This window comes from Pteropus alecto, unplaced genomic scaffold (assembly GCF_000325575.1).
Source record: "Pteropus alecto unplaced genomic scaffold, ASM32557v1 scaffold155, whole genome shotgun sequence".
Lineage (NCBI taxonomy): Eukaryota > Metazoa > Chordata > Mammalia > Chiroptera > Pteropodidae > Pteropus > Pteropus alecto.
This window is the reverse complement of record NW_006438113.1, coordinates 14,645,613-14,657,926: the sequence shown is the minus strand read 5'-3', so window position 1 is coordinate 14,657,926 and position 12,314 is coordinate 14,645,613. Positions and strand designations below refer to the sequence as shown.

At 41.5% G+C, this 12,314-nt stretch overlaps 1 protein-coding gene across 1 annotated transcript in view; it reads left to right on the top strand.

The window, feature by feature from the left end:
* Positions 1–6: 6 nt before the first annotated feature.
* Positions 7–12,314, top strand: part of STOX1 (storkhead box 1) — a 38,620-nt gene continuing 26,312 nt past the window's right edge. The window contains exon 1 of the mRNA XM_006915568.3: positions 7–136. The gene's annotated coding sequence lies outside the window, so the exon portion shown is untranslated. The remainder of the gene's footprint in view (positions 137–12,314) is intronic.

Here is a 12,314-nt window from a genome sequence, read left to right as displayed (position 1 = left end):
CGGCTGGCCTTCCAGGGCTGGCTGGGGTGCGGGGTGCTGCTGGTGCACGCGCCTCCCGCCAGCCTGCAGGTGCTGCGCGACGCCTGGTGCCGCCGGGCGCTGCGTCCGCCCCGCGGCTTCCGCATCAGGGCAGTAGGTGAGTGCGGGGCTGGGAGGACAGGTCGGGTGACTGGAGAGGGCCGTCCAGCCGACATTCCCTTCTGCTGGGACACAGCTGCTTTGGCCCCCAAGGTACGCTTCACCGCTGCCCTGGGCCAACTCTAGGATAGCTCCATTCCTCAACTCTTTCAGCTAGTGGAGCGCACAGGTTCCTGGCAGAAGGAACTTTCTACTTAGAAAAGTGCTTTGGGGAGAAAGGCTTTGTGCCCCGGGAACCAGAGCTGCGGTCAGGAGACAGGGGCCTCTGTCTCTGTACCACAGGAGCGCGCTTAGGAGGGGTGCACCAGGGCTTGGCCAGAATCTATCGATCCTGAACTCGCTGCCCCCAACCCCCTTTTTTAACTGGAGCAGACAAAAGTCTAGTTTTCATGTCCTACTGTACTGAATGGAGTGGTGGTCTTGGATCAGGACCTAGTGGATGGTTTGGAGTCGTTAACTGCTGGGAAAAAGAAATGACAAATGGCACTGTGGACATAACGCATCCCATTAGCTAAAGAGAGAATTCCTCCTTCCCAGTCTTTTCAGAGAGCCCATTTGTTTGAAGACAGACAGCAGCTTTTTGCCTGCGTAAAATAGCTTCATTTGAGAAACTAAACCGCAGCCCACACTGAGTGAGTGGTCTCTGGCACCGGCAACTAAACTCAGGGAGGCTGTCAGCTCCCTGTAACAGCCTGATTCTGTCTGTCTGCATTTATGTGGGGTTATGATGACGATTTGATGGTGTGCTGTTGACCAGTCCCCAGTTGTTCCAGCCCTGCATTTTGACTTCGAGGAACCCCTCTCTGTCTCGGTCCATAAATCCTGCTCCTGCTCCCTCTCCCCTCTCTCCTCCCCCTCTCCTCCTCTTCTTCCTCCTCACAGCAAAAAAAAAAAAAACCCCACAAAAAAACCCCAAACGTTTTAGTCCTCAGGAGAGAAACAGTAGCAAGAGGCACTCGATATTTTGTATCATCTTCTCAGAGATGTCCCTACATCCTAGGCCAGTGTGGTTTTAAACCTTGCCTTTTCACTTCCATGCATTCCCATTCTGTTTGTATCCCCCCCCTCCCCAACTTTTCTTCCTTTAAGAGCAAAAAAGAGCTTATTTGCAAAGCCACATAAACAGGTTTCATCTCCTTTTACCTGCAGGAGTGAGTGAAGAAAATAGGTTTTTGCTTCTGGAAGCCAAAATTCTCACAGGGGGAAAGGGTCTTTCAGACAGGCTGGATGAAAACCTCTTTTCAGTTCTGTGACCTGGGTTTTTCTGGTTTGAATTAGTGGTTGCATTCTCTGGTTCCCCCACCCTCTTTCGAAGAGTGAACGTAGAGTATATTGCAGAAAGTAGGTGGATGGAGTTGGGGGTCTAGACCTGAGGGTGAAATAGAGAGGGCTTGTGCCAAGTCAGAGGCAGCCATGATGCCACTACCTGGGGTCCCGCAAGCAGTGGTGAATGCTGGTTCCTGGGTTGGTCTTGTTTGCTGCCATCTGAAAGATGCAGTGGGTAAAGTGAACACGTCTCCAGGTGCTCTAGTTCTCCACCCTCATTGCACAACTTGGGATGCAATGGACATTACGCAGTGTGTGCAATACTATGCTGGGTCATCACCCCTGACTTGGGTCTCTTGGCAGGAATGATTTTGAGGTTTTTAATAGTTTTTGTTTTGTTTTGTTTTAACGACTACAGCACCTGGTATTCCAAGTGATCTCCCATCCAAGTACTAACCAGGCCTGACCTGAGATCAGACTAGATCGGGCATGTTCAGGGTGGCATGGCCGTAGATTTAATAGACTCTTGATAAGAATTTGTACATTTAGCTGGAATTTGTACAAAACCACTTATTAGGACATTTTGAGGAGCAAATGGGGAAAGATCTTATTCGATGCAATGGATGCACATGAGGGGAGCTGTTTTGAATAGAATGGCTAACTACTAGTTGAACTTGGGGTCCTTGAATCAGGTCAGAGGAGAGGAAGCATGAAGACAGCTCTTGGGCCATCTCAGAGTCCCAGAAGGAGGTGAAAGCAGTAGGAGCTGCTTTCCCTCAAAGGAATTGGCAGTTTAGTCTCCTTGCTTTCCGGAATCTGGCAGCATTGGTTTCCAGAAGCTAAAATGGGCTTCCAGGGAAGCAAGGGAAGAACAGCTGCGCACTATTGCAGGTGCTGCTCCATCTCCATTCTTACTGTTACTTTGTGGAAATGGGCAAAATGCTACAAAAAGATACAAATTATCAATTTGGTCAAACCAATTTGGTCACTTTGTTGTAGTTTTTTTGGTTGTTTTTAAAGGTTCATTTCTACATAAAAGTATTTGGGCAGAGGGATTATTGCCAGCCAGCTCAGAAAAAATGCTGAGAGGGATGGCCATGAGCTTTATAAACCCACTGTGCTCCCATGGGCTCTTGTCCTGGGCTTCTGGACCTGGGGCTCATGGGACCTCCTAAGTTATGATGATGGAGTGCCCTTGCCAAGCCAGCAGAAGTGACCTGAGCCCCAGATGCAGATCTGAATTTAAGGCTGGCAGACAGGAGTGTTTTCTTCATGCTCTGTGCCTTTTCTTTCCCTCTTTACTTTTTCTACCTCAGCTTCCCCTTGTTGAGAAAAATAGTTACTAGAGCATTTCCCTGAAGAGGGACATAGGATCTTTGGCATGATGACCAGGAGCTAACTCTTCTTTTGTGCTTCAGTCCTCAAGTGTTTTCTTTTTAAATTAGCAAATGACATTAACAGATGAAAGGGGTGAGCTCTGGAAGCTAGAGGGAGACATCTGTTTCCCTAGCTGAGCCACTGCAGGTGGTAGAGGAGGGAGAACACCTGTATTTATTTGGGTGAATCAGTTGTTACTCTGGAACCACCCTTGCCGGGGAGGTTAAAAATTAATGATGGCTTCCTGGGGTAAGGGAGGGAAGGCCACTTGGCCAAACAACTTTGTTCCCTTCTCCTGAAATTAATAGCTGAAGTATCCCTACTCTTTCACCCCTAGTATAGCCTACCATCTTTTCTCATTAAATAAGAATGCCTGTGGTTTTTAAAAAATATCTGCTTCATTAATTCATTTATGTGCCAGGTAATGTTCTAGGTGTTTCTGTGTTTTAATGCATCTTTCATTCCTAGTTGCATTATCTCAAGGAGAAAATGGAATCAACTTGTTTCCTCCATATCGAGTTAAGAGGGAATAGCTGGGTGGGAGGCTATGTTCTGGAACCTGGCTGGTTCACAGTCTTCTCCATCCCATGGTGACAGGTGTGAGCTCTGCAGGTTCTGCCTCTGATTTAGTTGGGCAAGAGTTCCCTGGTGTGTGCTTTGTGGGGTGGGTACTAGATTGGGCAAGTCAGGGTGGTGAAGGGGAGATAATGTGAGAATCTTCTCACATCTCATGTCCCACCTGTCTGCTCCCTGAAACATCTGAGTACAGAGAGATATCATGGTAAAATTTCAAATGCCCTAGCAGAGTAGAGGCTAGTCACTACTTTGTGCTACACATAAATGCTTTCAGAATCTAGGGTACCAGTGCCTGGTGGTACAAGAGTTAGGCAAACATCTGAAATGTTCTGACTTATCCTGTGATTTAGGCAATGTCATAGAGGAGTACGTAGAGATGGTGAAGACAGGGAGTGGCCCAAGTCCTCTTCTGCCTTGCTTTTGAGTTCCTGCTTTGAATGATGGTGGGGCATCTTGTAGGTTTTGGTAGCCAATGGATTTTTTTGTTGTTGTCGACAATGGAATTTTTAAGGTGACATTTACATTAAGTGAAATTCAGAAATCATAAGTGTAGCATTTGAAACATTTTTCAAATACATAAATGAGTGTAAGCCAAATCCCTAACAGGATTTTTAGAACATTACCATTACCCCCAGAAAGTTCCCTCTTGCCCCTTCCCAGTGACCTCTTCTCCTACCCTCAGCTCTCTCCCATCCCAACCACTCTAATCTTTTTAACCATAAATTAATTTTGCCTGTTCAAGAACTTAATGTAAATAGAATCATTAGTAAGTACTCTTTTGTGTGAGGATTTTTTAACTCAGCTTAATATTCCTAAGTTCATCTCTCTTATATTCTTTTTATTGCTGGGTAGAATTCCATTTTATGAATATGCTACAGTTTATCTATTTTCCCTTGTTTCCAATTCATGGCTATTGTGAATAAAGCTTCTGTGAATATGTACAAGTTTTTTTTTAAATTCTCTTTCTCTTGGGTCCTTACGTAGGAGAGAAATTGCTGACTCACTGACTTGCTTTTGTTTAATTTTATGGAACCTTTTTCCAAAGTTGTACCATTTTTCACTCCTACCAGCAAAGTAGTCAGTTCTGTTTGCTACACATCTTTGCCAATATTCAGTGTTATCTTACTAATTTTAGCTATTCTGGTGGTATCTAGTGGTATCTTATAGTTTTATTTGTATTCCCCTAATGACTGATGTGTTTATCAATTTGCATTGTGAAGTATGTCCAAATCTTTGACTTTTTAAAAATTGTATTGTCTCTATTATTTTTTTATTGTTGAATTTTTTTTTAATACATTCTAAATATCAGTCCTTTGTTGAAGATATGCTTTGTGACTTCGGTCTAGCCTGTGGCTTGCCTATTTTGTTTTTCAGTGGTATCTTTTGGAGAGAAGTTTTAAATATTGATCAAGTCTAATTTATCGATTTTTCTACTTTATGGTTTGTACTTCTTCTTTTTCTATAAAGAAATTTTGCCTAGCCCAGTATTTTCTCCTGTGTTTTATTCTGGAAGTTTTATGGTTATACATTTAGGTCTATGATCCATTTTGAGTTAATTTTTGTGAATGATATGAGGTATAGGTTAAGGATTTTGTTTTTGTTTTTGTTTTGCATATGGGTGTCCAATTGATCAAGGACAAGTTGTTGAGAAGACTAGCCTTTCTCATTGAATTGCCTTTGCAACTTCGTTGAAAATCAATTGACTATTTGTAAGGATTTATTTCCATTGATGTTGAGTCTATCCTTTTATCAGTTTCATACTATCTTATTGTAAGATTTGAAATTAGATATTGTGAGTCTTCCAACTTCGATTCTTCCTTAAAATTGTTTTGGTTACTCTAGGTTCTTTGTTTTTCCACATACATTTTAGAATCAGCTTGTCACTTTCTTAAAAAAAAAAATCCACCTGGGATTTTGTTTGGGATTGTGTTGAAATAATACACCAGTTTGAAGTTAGATGAGAAACACATCTTGGTTTGCTGGAGACTGACTTGGTTTTAGAAATGATAGTCTTGCCATCTTGGAGCCCCCTTAGTTCCAGGTAAGCTGGGACAATTGATCACCCTAATTAAGGGACAACTGACATCTTAATAATCCATGAATATGGTATATCTCTCTGTTATTTTGAGCATTCTTAATGTACTTTTAAGTGTACAGATCTTGAATATCTTTTGTTAAACTTATGTTTCTAAGAATGTTGTTTTTGGATGCTATTATAAATGAAATTATATTAAAATAAACTGTACTTTGAAATAAATGAGGTTTATAGAAAAGTTACAGATATATTTATATATGAGTTCTGTATTCATCACCCAGTTTCCCATGTTTTTTACCTTTTTAAAAAGTGAGATATAACACCCAAAGGGTGGTCTCCACAGGCATGAAAGCCCACTGGGCTGAATCCTACTCTGTGAGTCAGTCCCTGCACAGTAGCTCATATGGTCGTGGCCAATCCTCACAACCAGTCAGCCTGAGGGTCAGTCCCACCCACTGATATGCCAACAGCAATCAAGGAGGGCACATACAAGGGCACTCCTGGAAAGAGTTCCAAACAAGATGAACCAAAAGAGGCCCCCACCAAGACACATTATAATTAAAATGCCAAAGGTTAAAGACAGAGAATCTCAAAAGCAGTAAGATAAAAGCAGTTAGTTACCTATAAGAAAGCTCCCTTAAGACTGTCAGCTGATTTCTCAACAGAAATTTGTAGGTGGAAAAGGACTGGCACAAAATATTCAGTGATGAAAAGCAAGGACCTACAACTAAGACTTCTCTACCTAAGCTATCATTTAGAATTGAAGAACAAATAAAGAGCTTCTCAGATAAGAAAAAGCTAAAGGAGTTCATCACCACCATACCAGTAGTACAAGAAATGTTAAAGGGACTTCTTTAAGATGGGTGTGTGTGGGGGGGTGAGGTGCGAGAAGATCATAAATATGAATAATAAACTGGCAATAACTATGTACCTATCAATAATCCCTTTAGATGAAAATGGACTAAATGCTTTAGTCAAAAGACATAGGGTAGGTGGCTTAATAGATAAAAATTGAGATGTAATTCACATAACATAAAATTAACCATTTTTAAATGCACAATTCAGTGGGTTTTAGGATATTCACAGTGTTGTCCAATCATCGCCATTATCTTGTCCATTCCAGAAAATTTTCATAACCCCCAAAAGAAACTCTGTACCCACTAGCAATCTCTTCCTATTCTCCTCGACACAGTCCCTGCCAACTACTAATCTGCCTCTGTCTCTATGAATTTGCCTATTTTAAATGTTTCATATACATGGAATCACACAATATGTAGTCTTTTGTGCCTGGTATTGTTCACTTAGCGTAATGTTTTCAAGGTTCCTCCATGTTGTATCATGTATTAGTACTTTATTCATTTTTATGGTGAATAATTATTGTGTGGATATATACCTTTTGCTTATCCATTTATCAGTGGATGATTTTGGGGGTTGTTTTTACTTTGGGGGCACTATGAGTAATGCTACTCTGAACATCCCTGGGCAAGTCTGTATATGAACATATATTTTTATTTTTGGGTAGATCCTATTTGGTTATTTTTAAATAATTTATTTCGCTGGTAAGATTTCCAATTTGTTTATTCATTACAAGCATATTTTCTTATTTTATCTTTCAGCATGGTTATACTAGCTTCTTTAAAATCCTTATAATTCTAACATCTCAGTCATCTCATTGGATGCCTTTTCTTTTTAATGGGTCACATTTTCCTGTTTCTATATTGGCTAGTGCTATGGATTGTATCTGTGACATTGAGTGATACATTGTAGAGACTCTGGATTGTTGTGTTCTTTGGTAGATGTTGATTTTTTTTATTAGGTAATTAATTTGGCTAGACTCAAAACTCTGAACTCTATCTCCCCTGCAGTATGGCAGCTAAAATCTCTGAAGGCGAACTGCTTGTGCCCTGTGCATGTATAGTTCATAGTTCAGCTACAGTGTCAGTATGAGTTTATATGCAAAATTTGGGATTCCACCTCTGTGACTCAGTCCTTTCCACCATCACTTTCCTGCTATTATAGCTACGCCAAACTGCGTCCTTAGATTCTTTAAGTCGATAAGACTGTGGGTTTCTACCAAAGTTTTAGCTTCCTGGCCTGGCTTTTAGTGGGGCCTGCCTTTAGGTGAAGAGATGTAAAAAATGAGAAACTTATCCACTGCCATTTCCTTTAAAGAGGACCTCCCCTCCATTTTCTACCTGGTTTTGGTTGCTTTTCAGTACCTTCAGGTATAAAGGTTTTTATATTTTGTCCAAAGTTGTACTTGTTATTTTCAAGAGGTTTGGTCTAATAGGATCTCATTTACCATTACTGGAAGCAAAACCCCAAAGAATGTTTTTAATTCCTATCTTTTCTCCTCTTCTAAAATGTCATTCTGTTATAGCATAGGAAATATAGCCAATTATATTGTAATATAACTATAGTTCTGTGAGTACTAGACTGATTGTGGGGATCACTTCGCAAATTATATAAATGTCTAACCACTATGCTGTACACCTGAAACTAATATAAAATAATATTAAATGTCAAAAAAAATAATAAAAATGAAAAAAAAATGTCATTTTGTTGATGAGAGATGTGTAGCCCAAAGAGAAACTAATGGTCATGACAAGATCATTTAGATAGCCACCAAAAACAAATGCTTTTGTTCCACCTCTTCCTTCTAGACAGATCTCGGTATCTCCCCCATCATTTCTAGCTTGATTATCCTTTTTGTTCTGTTAGGTGATAAGATGGAATAATTCTGTCCACTTTGCAGACAGGAAACAAAATGAAGGCTGTGATGTGGCTGGTGTTGTTTGGGTTTCTTGCTTTTTTCTCTGTTTACCACCAGTCTTCCCAGAGTTCTTGTAAGGGCTCTGGTATTTTTCACCAGCCAGTACCCCAACACTCACACTCCCCAAGAGGCTATCAGATTCCCACATGCCTTTGGTCTACTCCAAGGCCCAGAAAATGGCAGAAACAGCTGCTCTGAACGTGCCCTCTTTCTTTCTCACCCAGGATCTTTCCAACCATGTTTTTCTGGCTTTGTTCTGTCAGATGTTGCCTTTTACCTTATCCTGTGCATGGGCAGCTGAAGGGTTCTGTCTGAAAGAGCCAAAGGGCTCACAACAGGTGTCTTCAAGACATATTGTTTATTAAATGGATGATCTGTACATAGCATCTGGGTAGTTAATGAGTGTCCCTGGCTCCATGTTTTGATTTAGCAGCTGGTGGATAAGAGATGACACCTCTAGTTGCCGCCATGTAATATTGAGGTCCAGTGGGATGAAAAGAGCCATTAACATGGAAATCAGTTTGGATTCCTTTGCCCTCACCTTCATGCCCTAGGCAGTAGGTAACCAAATTCCATGAGGCTTAATTCCTCAGTGTTTCTCAAACCCATCCTTTTTTCTCTGTTTCCACTGATAGGCCTTTGTTCACCCAAGGTCTCACCATTTCCTATCTGAATTATGGCTCCAGCTTCCTCCCTTTTTGCAGTGCCACCTTCTGTGTGGCCTTGTGCACTCTAATTCATTCTCCATCCTCCAGGTAGACTGACTCAGAACATCTAAAATGCAGATTGAATTCTGCTCCTTATCTACTCAGATCTCTTCTGCTGCTCCCCTTAGTTTTTAATGTGCACTGCAAGGCTCTCTAATCCAATTCCAGCCTAAGCCTCCTTTTTCTCCTCACTTTCTGAAAGGTGCCTGCCTTCCTGTATCATCAGGGTTCAATCAGAGAAATAGAACCAGTATGAGATAGATGACAAGGAATTGGCTCCGTGTGATTGTGGGGGCCAGCAAGCGAATCTGAACTCTCTAGGTCTTTCCACCATGAAGGGCAGGCTGGAAACCTTGGACACAAGCCAAAGCTGCTATGTATAAGTGGAATTTCTTCAGTTCTGCTCCTAAGGCCTTTCAATTTATTGAAACCTAGATTATGTAAAATAATCTCCCTTACTTTCCCCCCCCCCCAAAAAAAAAAATTGTGTAAGAGTTTATTTGAGCCAAACTGATGACATGCTGGCAGGCAAGACCTCAAATGATCCCCATAATCTTCCTTACTTAAAGTCAACTGATTATAGACTTTAATCACATCTGTAACATAGCTTTGTAGCAATGCCTGGATTAGTGTTTGATTGAAAAGCAGGCTGTAGCTTATCCAAGTTGACATGTAAGATTCACCATCACGCTTCCCTTCAGCCAAACTTGGATGCTATCTCTGAACAAGCTGGGCTCTCGCATAGGCTGTTTTTGTATGCCGTTCCCTCTCCTGCGTGCCTGAGTTGAGTGTTCTTTGGTTTCCCCCATGCCTGCCATTAGTAGAGTCTCCCATCACTTGTGTTTAGAGACTCCCAGCTGGTGTTGGGAGCATGTTGCCCTTCATGGAAAAGCAAGTTTGTTGGTCAGTCCCACGCTATTCGTTTGTTTGTTTTTAAACATGGTCATCTTTCTTTTCTCAATGTGCCATGCACTGAACCTTTTAAGTATTTTTGTGAATCTCATGTGTATTACTACTGAACAATACCTGTGTAAAATTATTTTCAATTGCAGACAGCAAAACCAAGACTTGAAGAGTCACTAAAAGCTGTAATTTAAAGTTTCCAGATCATGGAGAACCTCTCTGGTTAGCGGAGAAAACTCATTCAGATTCTTGTCCTGCCACTTACAAGCTATGTGACCTCGAGATAGTTACTTAACTCCTCTCAGCTCAATTGTCTTTATGGTACAAATGAGAATATAATAACTCCTTGCAGGTAGTTTTGAAGATAAGGGACCCAAGAACACTCAGCCTATGTCTTGTCCAGAGTCAAAGTCAGGGAAATAACAAATATGCGGCATCTCTAGCATGGAGGGAGTAGAAAACGTACCTCTGGATTTTGTTCTCTAGCTAGTCCATCTCCTCTGGGGCCTGTGTTTATTATTGGTAGCTTGGCACATATTTACGTTCAAGATCTCAGTCTGTCCTTTTGTCCTGTCCTTCCTGTTGTATCTCAGACTCTTAGGTGCTGGTCAAGTCTATAGTTGGTTGTTATCCAGTGCCTTAACTCAGATCCCGGAGGGTTCCTGGTGCCGTGGAAAGAGCCCTGAACTGGGATTGCAGTGCCTGAGCGTGGAACTAACCCTGTTGCTAAGTTGCTGGGAGTCTTCAAGTCAGTTAGCTCACTTCTCTGGACCTCTGGGTCTTCAGCTATGAGCAATTGACTGGCCGAAACTTCCCAACTTCTGGCTTGGCACTAGTCTGTGGCTAGATCAGTCCCTCATTCACCTCTGTCAAGAGGCCCAGGGAAGAACAGACAAAAGCTCACATTGAAGTTGCTTAAGATATTTTCCACAAACAGGAGAGTTGTACCTTCCTTTTAGTCTTGCCCAGACATCCTGATTCTCTGATACTCTTCCCCCTTTGAGAAGCATCTGAAGTATCAGAGCTGTCGATGCAACCATAGAATGCTGGGCCTCCCTTGCTCACATAATCATTTGCTAGGTATGCATTTACTGTGTGCCTGGTCCTGCAGTGGTCAATACAGAGGGCCAAAAGGCTCATGCCCTGACCTCAAGGAGCTTATAGTCTAGGGAGTCAGATGGACAAATAAATGATACAGAGTCATAGGGAGCAATAGAAGCACAGCTAACCAAGAATCCTGTGTGTGCGTGCGTGTGCGTGCGCACGCTCGCGTGCACGTGTTTGCAGGAAGGACTTCTTGAAGGAAGCGATACTTAAACTAAGATGGGAAGAATAAGTAGATGTTAGCTTGATGAGAAGTACATTTTAAGCAGAGGGGGACGATATGTGACACAAGACATGGCAGGACATGGCCCACATAGGGAACCATAAGCGGCTGAGAATGGAGTGGGAGGTAGGCAATGGCATGAAGGGCCTGGAGCAGGACTGGCCTGGGACTGGCCTTGACTGCTATACTGAGGTTGGATTTGAGCCTAGGCCGATTAAAGAGTTTTAAGCAGTAGAGTACACATGTGTATGTGATTACATGTATAATCCTGTTTAACATGATACATGGTAAATATTTCCCAGACTTATTGGTGCATTTTCTTCCGCTGAATTGTCGCCTCAGTGATGGTGCCTTTCAGGGGTTATATAACCCCTGTGGACCTACTGCAGTTATGCCGTTGGTTTAGTGGTGGTCTGTCATCTGAGTAAGGCCATAGAAAGAGCCCAATGGCTTTACAGGACACCCAGGATCTAATCCTTTGTCACTAATCAGCCGTGAGTGACCAGCTTCTCATCTAATCCTCTTGGGGCCTTGGTTGCCTCGTCTGTTGGTGAGCATTCTGTCTGCTCTTTCTACTTCATAGAGTTGGCATCAGGCTCAGATAAGATACTATCTGTGAAAACACTTTGAAAAGTACAAAGTACAAGCACCAAGATGTCATTCCATTTACTTGTTATGTCTTCTTTATCTTTCATCAATGTTTTATAGTTTTCAGTGTACAAGTCTTTCAATCAGTTAAAATTTATACCAAAGGATTTTATTCTTTTTGATACTATTATAAATGGGATTTTTTTCTTCATTTCTATTTTAGATAGTTCTTCATTAGTGTATTAAAATGCAACTGATTTTTGCATGTTGATTTTGCATCCTGCAACTTTACTGAATTTGTTGATTAGTTAACAGGTTTTTTTGTTGTTGTTGTTTTTGTTTTTGTGGAGTCTTTAGGGTTTTCTACATACATAATCATATCATCTGTAAATAGATAATTTTACTTCTTCCTTTCCAATTTGGATGTCTTTTATTTCTTTTTCTTGCTAATTGCTCTGCCTAGGATTTCCAGGACTATGTCGAATAGAAGTAGTGAGGGTGGGCATCTTTGTTTTGTTCCTGATCTTAGAGGAAATGCTTTCAGTTTTTCCCCATTGATTATGTTAGCTGTAAGCTTTTCATATATGCCCCTTCTTATGTTAATTTAGTTAACAGTACTTTTAT